Source organism: Pagrus major, chromosome 9, assembly GCF_040436345.1.
Source record: "Pagrus major chromosome 9, Pma_NU_1.0".
NCBI lineage: Eukaryota > Metazoa > Chordata > Actinopteri > Spariformes > Sparidae > Pagrus > Pagrus major.
In genome coordinates, this window is record NC_133223.1 from 8862116 (window position 1) to 8872889 (window position 10774).

The 10774-nt window shown below is 39.2% G+C and overlaps 1 protein-coding gene and 1 pseudogene across 2 annotated transcripts in view; one reads left to right on the plus strand and one right to left on the minus strand.

Annotated features, from left to right (window-relative positions):
* LOC141002452 (interleukin-1 receptor type 1-like) overlaps positions 1-9360 on the minus strand; it is a 29074-nt gene extending 19714 nt beyond the window's left edge. Inside the window, exon 1 of one of the 2 annotated variants that reach the window (XM_073473792.1) lies at positions 8996-9360. The gene's annotated coding sequence lies outside the window, so the exon portion shown is untranslated. Of the gene's footprint in view, positions 1-4784; positions 4906-8995 lie in introns of those variants that run through there. The other variant, XM_073473791.1, reaches the window with a different exon arrangement.
* On the plus strand, positions 6560-7506 carry LOC141002605 (E3 SUMO-protein ligase KIAA1586-like; annotated as a pseudogene).
* Positions 9361-10774: the final 1414 nt, after the last annotated feature.

Consider the following 10774-nt stretch of genomic DNA (forward strand, 5'->3'; position numbering starts at 1 on the left):
AGCGGGTTTTTAAGACTCAAACTGATTGACAGACGGATGTGTTGTACCCAGTTCTGAGGCAGTGCTGTAGAAAGTGCCTGTGTGACAGAAACTGTTGGGAAATGGGCCTCTGTAACTGAAGAAATTTGTGCAATGTTTGATTTCATTACAACAAACTGACAGACGGGAACAAGCGTCCGTTTACTTCTGTTTGCTTTCAGTCATGCAGTAGCTGGTTGTGTGTGCCCACAGATCTGCTCAGTCATGCGAACTTTGTCCATCTGTTTGTGGGACAGCAATTACAACACAGGCTGAAGGTAGATCACAGGTCAAAGGTTGAGACATCATGAACATCAACAGAACACTTCAGCGCTCGATAAACATGTTTTTATTGTAAACTCAATGTTATGTTGGCATGAAATGTAAGAAAAATATTGTTCTTATTGTTGCTTTAATTGTCACCGCAGGTAGAGTTAATTTAAATTATTGTATAAACCTAGTTTGAATATGAAAACAGTGCAAATGTAAAGGAAAGTACTGCCAGAACTTTGAACCTTATATACTCAAAACTCCAAACCAACATCAAAAAACACAGTGAGGGATTGTGGGAAGCAGCAATGGCATTGATTTGGTCTGAGCAGTGGTTGAATGCAGCCTACTGTGCGGCTGTCCTGGTATGAGTCATTACAAACAGCAGACGCAGATTCCAGTCATGATTCACCGACAAGACAAACGTGAGACAGCAGCAGCAGCACATTGTACTTTCACCCGCTGTTCTTCCAAACACTGAACAACTAACAGTGAGTGGAACGACTGTAAACTCCCCGAAGACAAACACGACAATAAACACATGGCCCAGACTTCATCCAGTCCAACTTTCTCCCCAGAACTACATCATGTAGGAGACCTTGTCAATTCCGTTCAGGAAATCCTGTAATCTATGTGAAAAATGAAACGATGGGTCGCAATATCATTTGCTAAATTAAATTACATTTGAAATTTATTGATATTTTTTTATTGCTTTGTCTCAAGAAATGTCCATTAGAAGTCCTTAACCCAAGATGACAAATTGCCTTTTTGTTCCAGTGAACAGTCCAAAACCTAAAGAAATCTAAATCATAATGATGTTCGGGCTGCAACTAATGGTTACTTTCAGAATTAATTACAATAATATTATATTCTATCATAATATTACTATAATATATAATCATTTACTGACTGTTTGGCCTATGAAATGTCAGAAAATTGTGCATGTATTGGAATTGTCCAATCACAGTTTCCACGAGCTCAAGGTGCTGCCCTCAGATTATTTTTTTTCATCATATTCATTCATTTCAATCATAAATAAATAAAAAAGACCCAAAGCTATTCAATTTAGTATCTCATAGGAAATGAGAGAATGCTTGAAAATGTCTAACAATTAATCAAATAACAAATTAATTTTATGTCTATTGACTAATTGATCAATCAACGACTACTCATTTCAGCTCCAAATGATATAAAAACAGAAAATGGCAGCGAATCCTCACACTGGAGAACCGGTAGCACATGAATTCAGACGCATTTTGTCTTGATAAATAACTAACAATCCAAAATCAATTTGCTTTGGGACAACAAAATGATGAGTCTAAATTGAATGTTAAGGAGTTTATTGTAAAGCTCCTCCTGATAGATCTACCTCAGACACTTTTGGGAAACAGGACAGCTGTGTGTAATATTGTCATGCACATAACGTGCTAAGCAAAGCAAAAAAATCATGTTTTTTAAAGGGGAAGAGGATGTGATCCCAAATGATGGTGGAGAATTGAAACCCAGATCCCCAATGTATGTTCTAAATCAGTCCTGTCTTATAGAAACTATGTTTACATTCAACTAATTTGCAACAGCAAATACATTTTTTAGGGAACTGTAACGAAAACTGAAATATGTTCTTTTAACATAAGGAGGAAGCTGTGTTGCAAAAATGTTGATTCTGAACGCATCAGTAAAATGTTCAGAGACAACGTATTTGATTTGTATTCCTTTAAAATAAGCAATCTTGCAATACAACATCCACTCGCAGCAACTAAAGCATTATTACACTTTTAAGAGCAATGTTTATGCCAATTGTAGACCCACCATGTCATTACCCATCGGTTTCTGGATGTTTTAAAGCTTGCTTTGACATTACGGCCGCCACATCTCAGTTTTTGGAGCCAGAAGTGACCATATTTGGATGAGAGGTTGGATATCCTGATTGGATCTGACGGAGAACCGGATGACATGTCGTGGTAGCGATCAATCTCCAGGTAGCCACACTCTAAAGTGTAACACACACAGTTAACCTTTAGTTTCAGTTCTGTATTGTGTAGGTGGAAAAATGTGGTCACCTATTTACCGGGACATGAAGCACCTAACCACATGTCTGCGGGATGGCTGGCACAGATATGTAGGGTTTGAAAAAATACAGTGCCAAAGTGCTCTAACACTGTTGTAGAGAAAATATCTGCACAGCTTTCACAGTCAAGACACAAACAGAGAGAAAAAGTTTGACATAATCTGCTGGATTCAAGGAGACACAAACATCTGTCCAAAATGCAGCTGAATCCATCCAGCCATTTAATTTTAGTTGAAGGTTTTGATTTTGTGCAATGATTCTTTCATTAAACCCTCTAAAGCGCACTCTCTCTAGTGATCAAGACCATGATCTCATTATGAAACAGTTTCCTGAGGTAATAAATCAAGTTATAAGTAACAGGCAAACAAACTGACTTCCTTTTTAAACCAGTGTAGTCGCCTCCTGTTGACCATTAGAGAGAATGCAGGTTTAAGGCACTTCTGCATTGGCTTCACTTTTCAAACCCAGGAGCTCCATCTGTATTTTACACAGTCGATGGTGCTTGCAGCATTGGTAAAGGCTCATGGACTGTTTGAATACAGAAAAAGTCAACAGTGACTTGAGACATAAGATTTGGAAAGATATTAACCACAGACAGTAGTGTGAACGCAAACCCTCCACTCCACTGTGACACTTCTGCACTATGTACGTATTGGTGTTGTTCATGAGAATGTTATTATAAAACATCTTGGCAACATTCAATTTCTAGGACACAGGATTGCCTTATTAGAGCATGTAATACAACCTGCAGCAACTCGTTCAGATGATGACACACCCTGTATGCCAGTGTGTCAGCTACACTGCAAGTCAGAGCCAGCTCAGCATCTGTACTTACTTAGAGCACATAACTCACCATTTGCAAACAAGGACTTGAATACTTGAAACTATTTCACTTGATGCCACACTGATCCATATATGTAGGTTATAGGTTATTTTGTTAAGACACCTTGACCCTTTTAAGCATCAGGTTTGGATTCTCCTCTTAATAAAAAGGAAACATGTTGCCCAATGGAGAAGCTCTCTACATCTGATTCTCATGGTCTGCTTCTGAAACAGTTTATTTTTAACCATGTATGAGAAAATATCTTTAAAATTAAAGTCAGCAGGCATGGGACATCTTGAGATACAGCAGTTAATATTACTCTGCTGGACTGATTAGGGACAAAACTACTTAGGAACATTCTGATATGAATGACAGAACTCAGCCACTAATGAGGAAACCACAGACATGATGTTGGAAAATATCCTTCGGAGGTCACTTGGTGTGATCCGTACAGTCATTGAATTAAAGTTGAGGCCGTGAAGTCTGTGGGAGGTTAGCAAACTCCATGACTCATTTAGCGATAGAAAGGGAAAACGATGGGAGTTACCCTTCCCATGCAGAGCATGAGAATATGACAAGCGTGACTGAATGTGATGTTTCACACTGAGGAGAATATCCTGTTTTTGAGTGTGAGGTGATGGCAAACGTGTTTGCTTGGTTTTGTGGTGAGGTGCTCTATAAGACCACTAACTGGTTTATTCATACCTTCATTTCCACTGTGGCTTTGCCTTCTTTAAAAATGTAAATGTAAATGGAACGTACAATAGGCTGCATTTCCAACTCTAAAGGCAGTATACATTAGCAGCAATAATATAAATATGATAAATATGATAAAGCTGTTTTGACCTGTCAAAGTAATTAAACCCTTTTAACAAACTGCAATGTAAGGTGCAGGACAGGAGATGCACAGTTAACAGTAAATATGTCATACTAACGGCTGTGCTGAACTAACCCGACCTCAATTAAGACATCAATAAAATCTCAGTTTTTGGAGCCAGAAGTAACCATATTTGGATGAGAGGTTGGATATTCTGATTGGATCTGACGGAGAACCGGATAGCCACACTCTAAAGTGTAACACACACAGTTAACCTTTAGTTTCAGCTCTGTACTGTGTAGGTGGAAAATGTGGTCACCTATTTACTGGGACGTGAAGTACCTAACCACCTGTCTGCCGTATGGCTGGCACAGATATGCAGGGTTTAAAAAAAATACAGTGCTAAAGTGCTCTAACACTGTTGTAGAGAAAATATCTGCACAGCTTTGACAGTCAAGACACAAACAGAGAGAAAATGTTTGACATAACCTGCTGGATTCAAGGAGACACAAACATCTGTCCAAAATGCAGCTAAATCCATCCAGCCATTTAATTTTGGTTGAAGGTTTTGATTTTGTGCAATGATTCTTTCATTCAAACATTTTTTCAACAGCATGCCACTGATTTTAGATACATCTCTGTTGGTTTAATAGAGAAAAGAAGCATAGGTAGGTAAACAGGTAACTGATCTGGGACATCAGGTTGTATTGCCTTCAGTTCATATTACAGAAGTAAAAGAGAAAATAAACTTTAAGATTTGCAAAAATGAGCAGCATATATTGACTCACCGCGGAGAAGGCGACGCAGAGGCACCGAACAGACGAAAAGGAAGGATGAGACTGAGTTAAAACACCACAGCAGAGCTCAGAGAGGAAACCTCACCTCTGACCCTCGCGTGCAGAGAGGAGTCTCCACCATGCAGCTCAGAAAGTGACTCAACAACTCTGTCCTACCTCCATGGTAAGAGAGCACAAACAACACGGACAAAGAGGAGGAAGAGTGTGTTTGGATTGCACCTCTCAACTCTGTGTTCAGCTTCCCTTGTATGTCAACACACTGTTGAGCAGAACCTTACCCTAACCTCAGCATTGTGACAATATTGCATGTTAAACATCATTTAACAGCAAGTTGAGACAAAAAACAACTGACACACATTTATAGAAATATAGAAATTTGTCACGATGTTATAAAAAATAAGCTTTTCATAGGATATGAGTGGAAATGTTTGCTCTCTCTACCGCCGCGAGAACATATTGAGATTTTAAGCTCCAAAGATTTCAACAACATCCACTGAGTCATGTGAAAATGTTGCTTTTAGTTTCAGAAAATAAATAATTAGAAATCTTCACTTTCTTTCAAAATGTTTACTTTTTTCCACCAAACGTTTAATACAAAGAAGTACAATGAGCCAACAGACTAAGACAGGGTGTTAGATCTACAAGGCACAAGTTTTGCTTCCCATCATTTCAATTCTAAAGTCAACCAAGGTCACTTCTCCCAGAAACCAATATAAAAGAAATGTGTGGTCTTGCAGAGGTGTGAGAAGCCAAACTTGGGCTCCCCCGCTGGAAGGAGGATTTCCCAAAAGAAACAAGCAATCTTTCAACTATGAGTCATTCTCATCAACCACGATCCCTGAGTAAATGTCACTTTTTCAAAAAAAAGGATGCACTGCGGAAAACGTGCACCACATTCACACCCGCAATGAAGCAGTTGGAACACATACCGACTAGGAAGTGTCATGTTCTCTTTTCTGTTTTTTTCCTTTTTCCCCCACAGCTCATGGAAACTTTTTTGTTGTCAAACCTTTGAGGCAGGGGGGGATTATGTTAATAACAAAAGGCATTGTCATTGTGTATCATCTTTAGGGTAAAGTCTGCAACTAGCAATTGTAAAGAAATAATAGTTTGGTTCAGTGAATAACTTTGCAGCAAAGTCTGCAAAGTTATTCACTGAATGATGACGTCTGCTGACAGGGTGGATAGTTACAGAGATACTCTGCAACTAGCAATTGTAATGAAATAATAGTTTGGTTTGTAAAGTTTCACAAAATAATCCGTTGCATTGCACCGTTAATTTTTCCAGGAAAATAAGGCTCACTGTCTGTAGAGCGCTGTGACAATTTACTGCTAATGCAAACTGAACATTTCTTACTGCTGCAGCTTCACATTAAAATCATTCAACTAGCGAATACGAGGTGACTAATCGCAGCAAATGTCTGTTCGGTGAGTTTAGCTATCGTCTATCAAAAATGTGTTCGGGGCATTTTTTGAAAGCAGATGAGCCGTTAATATGTCAGGGAGTAGTTTTACACAGTGTAGGAGTAATGGAACAAAAGGAGGTGTTAGATGAAGACCTGCAGCTGCACACCTCCAACTTCTTAGTGCGGTAACCACTCCTTTTCCCTCAATAACGTTAATAGGTTCCTCCTTAGCATTGGGTTTAAATCTGAAATATTGCCAAATAGGAGCTTCTGCTTTTTGCTTGGACAACAAATCCTCCGCTATTATCTTGTCAGTCAAGCGCTGCAGCATTCTCTTTAAAAACTGAAGTAACTGAGGACATGTTTAAAAGTTTAAAGTTCCTGAAACAGGATTTCCCGTGACCTCAGGCAGTTTACTGTCTCGCACATCATTTAGAATTAGTGGTGAATGACTCATTAAAGGTGGTTGCCGGCTGTAATCAGTTAGTTTTTTTCCTCTCAAAACGATTTTCTCTTTACCACCAGCACCGAAAAACTCAAGGGAGTTTGAGAAAACGTCTACGGAACTGAACATGCAGATTCTGATTGGACAAGTGTTTACGATAAGATGGGTGTCCAGCAGTTTCAACACTGTCAAAGCTGTGCTGAAGTATTTCCCAGTGTAAGCACAACACTTTGAATCCGCAAGTGAAGATGGCTCACGTCCACGTGTAGAGAAGGCCAAGTACACCGGTTTACATTAGCATCTGACGTCCACAGGATTCCTTGCTGATTTATCAACAATGAAAGATGTGTTACGTGAACTGCAAAGAAATGACAGAAATGTGACACGTCCCCACCACAACCACCAAACAATCAAGGTGCCCTCTGCCATGAAGGACCAAGGGGGAAAACAGGAATTGAAAGTCAATGAGGGCATAACCAGTGGCAGGTTAAAAGGGGTTGAACTCACTGAAACTCAAACTAAAATAAATAAGTCCCAATTTAACCAGTCAGTCATCGATAATCTCACCAGGCGTCTCCCTGACAGTGACTTGGTAAACCTGTTGAAGCCTATGGATCAACACTTCTGTCTGAAAAACAGGACAGAACTTGTTCCGTTGGGAGAGCATGAGTTGGGGAAGTTTGATAAACTTCTTGGAGAGTCGGCCAGTGAAGCTGTCAGTGAGTTCAGAGAATGGAAATTACAAGGCAAGGAACATCAGCGTAAAATCCTGAAAAGACTTATAGTGACCAGCAGCACTTTTCTTCCGACCTCTGCAGAGTGTGAGAGGGGCTTCTCTGGATGTAATGACACTGACTGTTAGACCAGGAAAGCCTGGAGCCTTAATGCATTGTTGTTCGTGGACCTAAACAGACCTCATATCGACAGATAGGAAGGACACCGTACCTCAACATCATGGGTGCCAGGAGCGCGACCGCAGCCTGCTGAAAACAGACCACTTTGCTCTATATTGTCTGCGTAACAGTGAGAGGATGACCTTTTACTCTTAACTGGGCTCTTGTGTTATGTGGTGTGCGCCAACATACCTTTTCATATTTCAATTACAATCATTGTTGTTGCAGTCTCCTTGATACAATTCTTTAACGTATGTGTGTGTGTGTGTGTGTGTGTGTGTGTGTGTGTGTGTGTGTGTGTGTGTGTGTGTGTGTTAAAGTGTTGTACCTTGACACTTTGGCAATGTTTTCTCACTCACTCTCCATCACTTGCTTTCTCTCTTCCTATCTGAGGCTATTAATAATTTATCAATCTCCACCCCTAATGTTAGTTAGGTAATGGACCCCCACAAAGCTCAGATTATAACTCAAACCCTGGGTTTAATGATGTAGAGGAATTAGTTTGATATTGAAGAAAGATGTAGGAGGCAAGAATGTGTGCAAGTAACTGATTAATCTGGAGATGAGAGAATTAGTGAATTGATCCAACAGTCATTCACAAGAAAGTAATCGGTAGCTATTTAGACATAGATTCATTATTTAGTCACTTCAGGTTCTGAACTGTGAGAGTTTTCTGTTTCTGTTGTTTGGACATTGTTCAGACAACACAAGACATTTGATGACATGGCCTAGCAGGAGAGTTGCATTATGGGTTGTGTTTAGCTTCATTGTTGCTCGGCTAGTGTGTTTCTACAAGTCTGTTTATAGCACTTTTTAGTTAGCCCTATAATTGCTAAGGAAGCAAACATGGAGCTAAATGATCAATGATCATTGAAGACCACACAGAAGTACCAAAAACTGCAGTTCCTCAAATGGCCACATGAGGCTGGCTCCAAAAGCAAGTCAGTCCTGTTGACTGTAAAAATAGGTCAGTCCCCTTAACAGCCCATGTTAAAATGCCAACGTTACAGCATAAGTAAAGATGTTCACAGGTTGGTACAAAGAAACGTCTCTGGTCTCTAAAGCTCTATATCTAACCTACGACTGGTGACATCATGGTGGCTCTGTCCACTATTTTCACGGTCAATGAAAAGGATGCATGTTTCAGAACGTTAAAAAAAATGAATGGAGAAGAAACGCTTTGAACACGTTTGTTGGTGAGAAACACTAACTGCAAACATAACATAACTCTACAGGAGAGCTCAACTTTTCTTCTTTTTTTTGAGGTCAGATTACGGAGATAGAAGAATGAACATGCTGAAGCAGCTCTGGTGCTTGGTGACCAGAGGAGCAGTGTTAAATCCTTGTAGTCCTGTAGCGATGTCTGAGACAGCAACAGTGATGTTGGGGATTTTGATCATACAGTGTATGAGAATTAACCCAGCTCTTGGTTAATATTGTTGAAAACTGAGGACTCACCTGCCTGATGTTATTCTAGTCCTTCTGTAAAGGCACAGCCTCCTCAGGTCACATGAAAATCTTGTAAAAACATCTTGTTTTTTTCTTTAAAAAAATCTCAGCTCAGTCGTGTCCTCTTCAGCTTTGACTTCCCCTTCTGTGGAGACTTGTACACATGTTGCAATTTCCTTTTCAGGGATCTTTTGAAAGCCAGCGTGTGTCCTAATCTGTTGAGCAATAACTGGGAGGAGGGCTGCCTGGATCCTGCTGTTCTTATGATTCACACATTTCACAGCACTGAAACCGCTTGCCTTTTATAACACACAAGCCAGTTCATACGACAATACTGTTAATAATGATCTGCTCTGTGTCCCACCCTGGTCTGTCACATGAATCTCTCCCAGCACTAATTAATCTCTGTTTTCTGAGTGCAGCTTTCTCTCATGCTGGTTTATGTAACTGTGTCACAGGAGGCTCCACTGAAAACATGTCATGTAGAGACCTCTAGTGGCTGCACTGAGAAACTACTTGAGATCAAAATATCTGCAAATGATCTAATTAAGGAGTCCTTAAAAAAAATCACTGTTGCATTCTTTTAATCTTAAAATGTCTCTGAACACCTGTGACTTGTGAAGTCAAGATTAATGTAAGTTATCACTGCTTTAACCGTGAAACTATATTTTCTATAAATGATTCCTGCTTTATGTTTAAATGTATCTTTATTGTGCCTCATTAACTGTCTGTTGTTTTGTTTTTACTAATTGCTTTGAGGCACCACTGTGTAAGCTGTTCTATATGAGCGATAGACGTGTTTCTGGTGGCTCACAGGTTTTACATGTGTTTACGTTACACATCTGCACACATCCTCTGGGTGCTCCTGTTTCTTCTCACAGTCACAGTATAGTAAAATGTTGATGTGATTTAAAAGATGGATGATGAATGTGTTCCTATAGGCCCCTGTGCTGTTTGTAGTGATCTTATTGTATACTAATGATGTGTATTTGATCCTCAAATTAACAAGCCGAAAACTCATCCACAAAGCTAAAAGCAGGGCCGTTTTTCTTAACTTAAGATAACAGGGTCATGGACATGACAGTGAAGATATCCTGTAATGAAACACCTCTGTGACACCTAAAACTACAGCGTCCACAATGGTCATGAAATTAAATCAACACCTCTTTACAACAGTGTCACCAAAAACTGTGCGACCTGTTTATAAATGTTGCTCTCCTGTGACTTTCAATCTGGTGGGGGAAAAAAAATATCTTCCAAGTTCCTTAATTTTTTTTCATCTGTGAAATTGTGGGGGAAAAGATTTCCAGGAGAACATTTTTATTTTTCTTTGTAAGGCAAATTTTTCCAAGTGTTTGTTTTTGTAAAATTATTTTTTTCCGCCAGGTCACCAGTCAGAAACAGAAAACAGAAACAGCTGTCCTTTGCTAACCTCTTTTTAAATAGAGTCTTTGTATTGTGGTTGTGTAAAAGCTTGGGCACACTCATTCTTGGTTAATATCTAGTCTTATTAAACTTAAAGAATAAAATACAGATCAATCAATTTACTCCAACTTATTATTATATATTAAAATAACTTGATTATAAAGGGTATTTATCTTTTAAAGATCTGCATTATGTTTTTACTGTTTAAGATTATTTATCTAACAGTATATTTTAAAGTTGTTGAAGGCTGTACAGTATGTCTACATACCATGTTATAGTTATAGTGTGAAAATAAGCATGTTGGTCTCTTTTTATGGGAGATCAACTGAAGAGAACTATAAACAGCAGTGCTTCCTTTAAGAA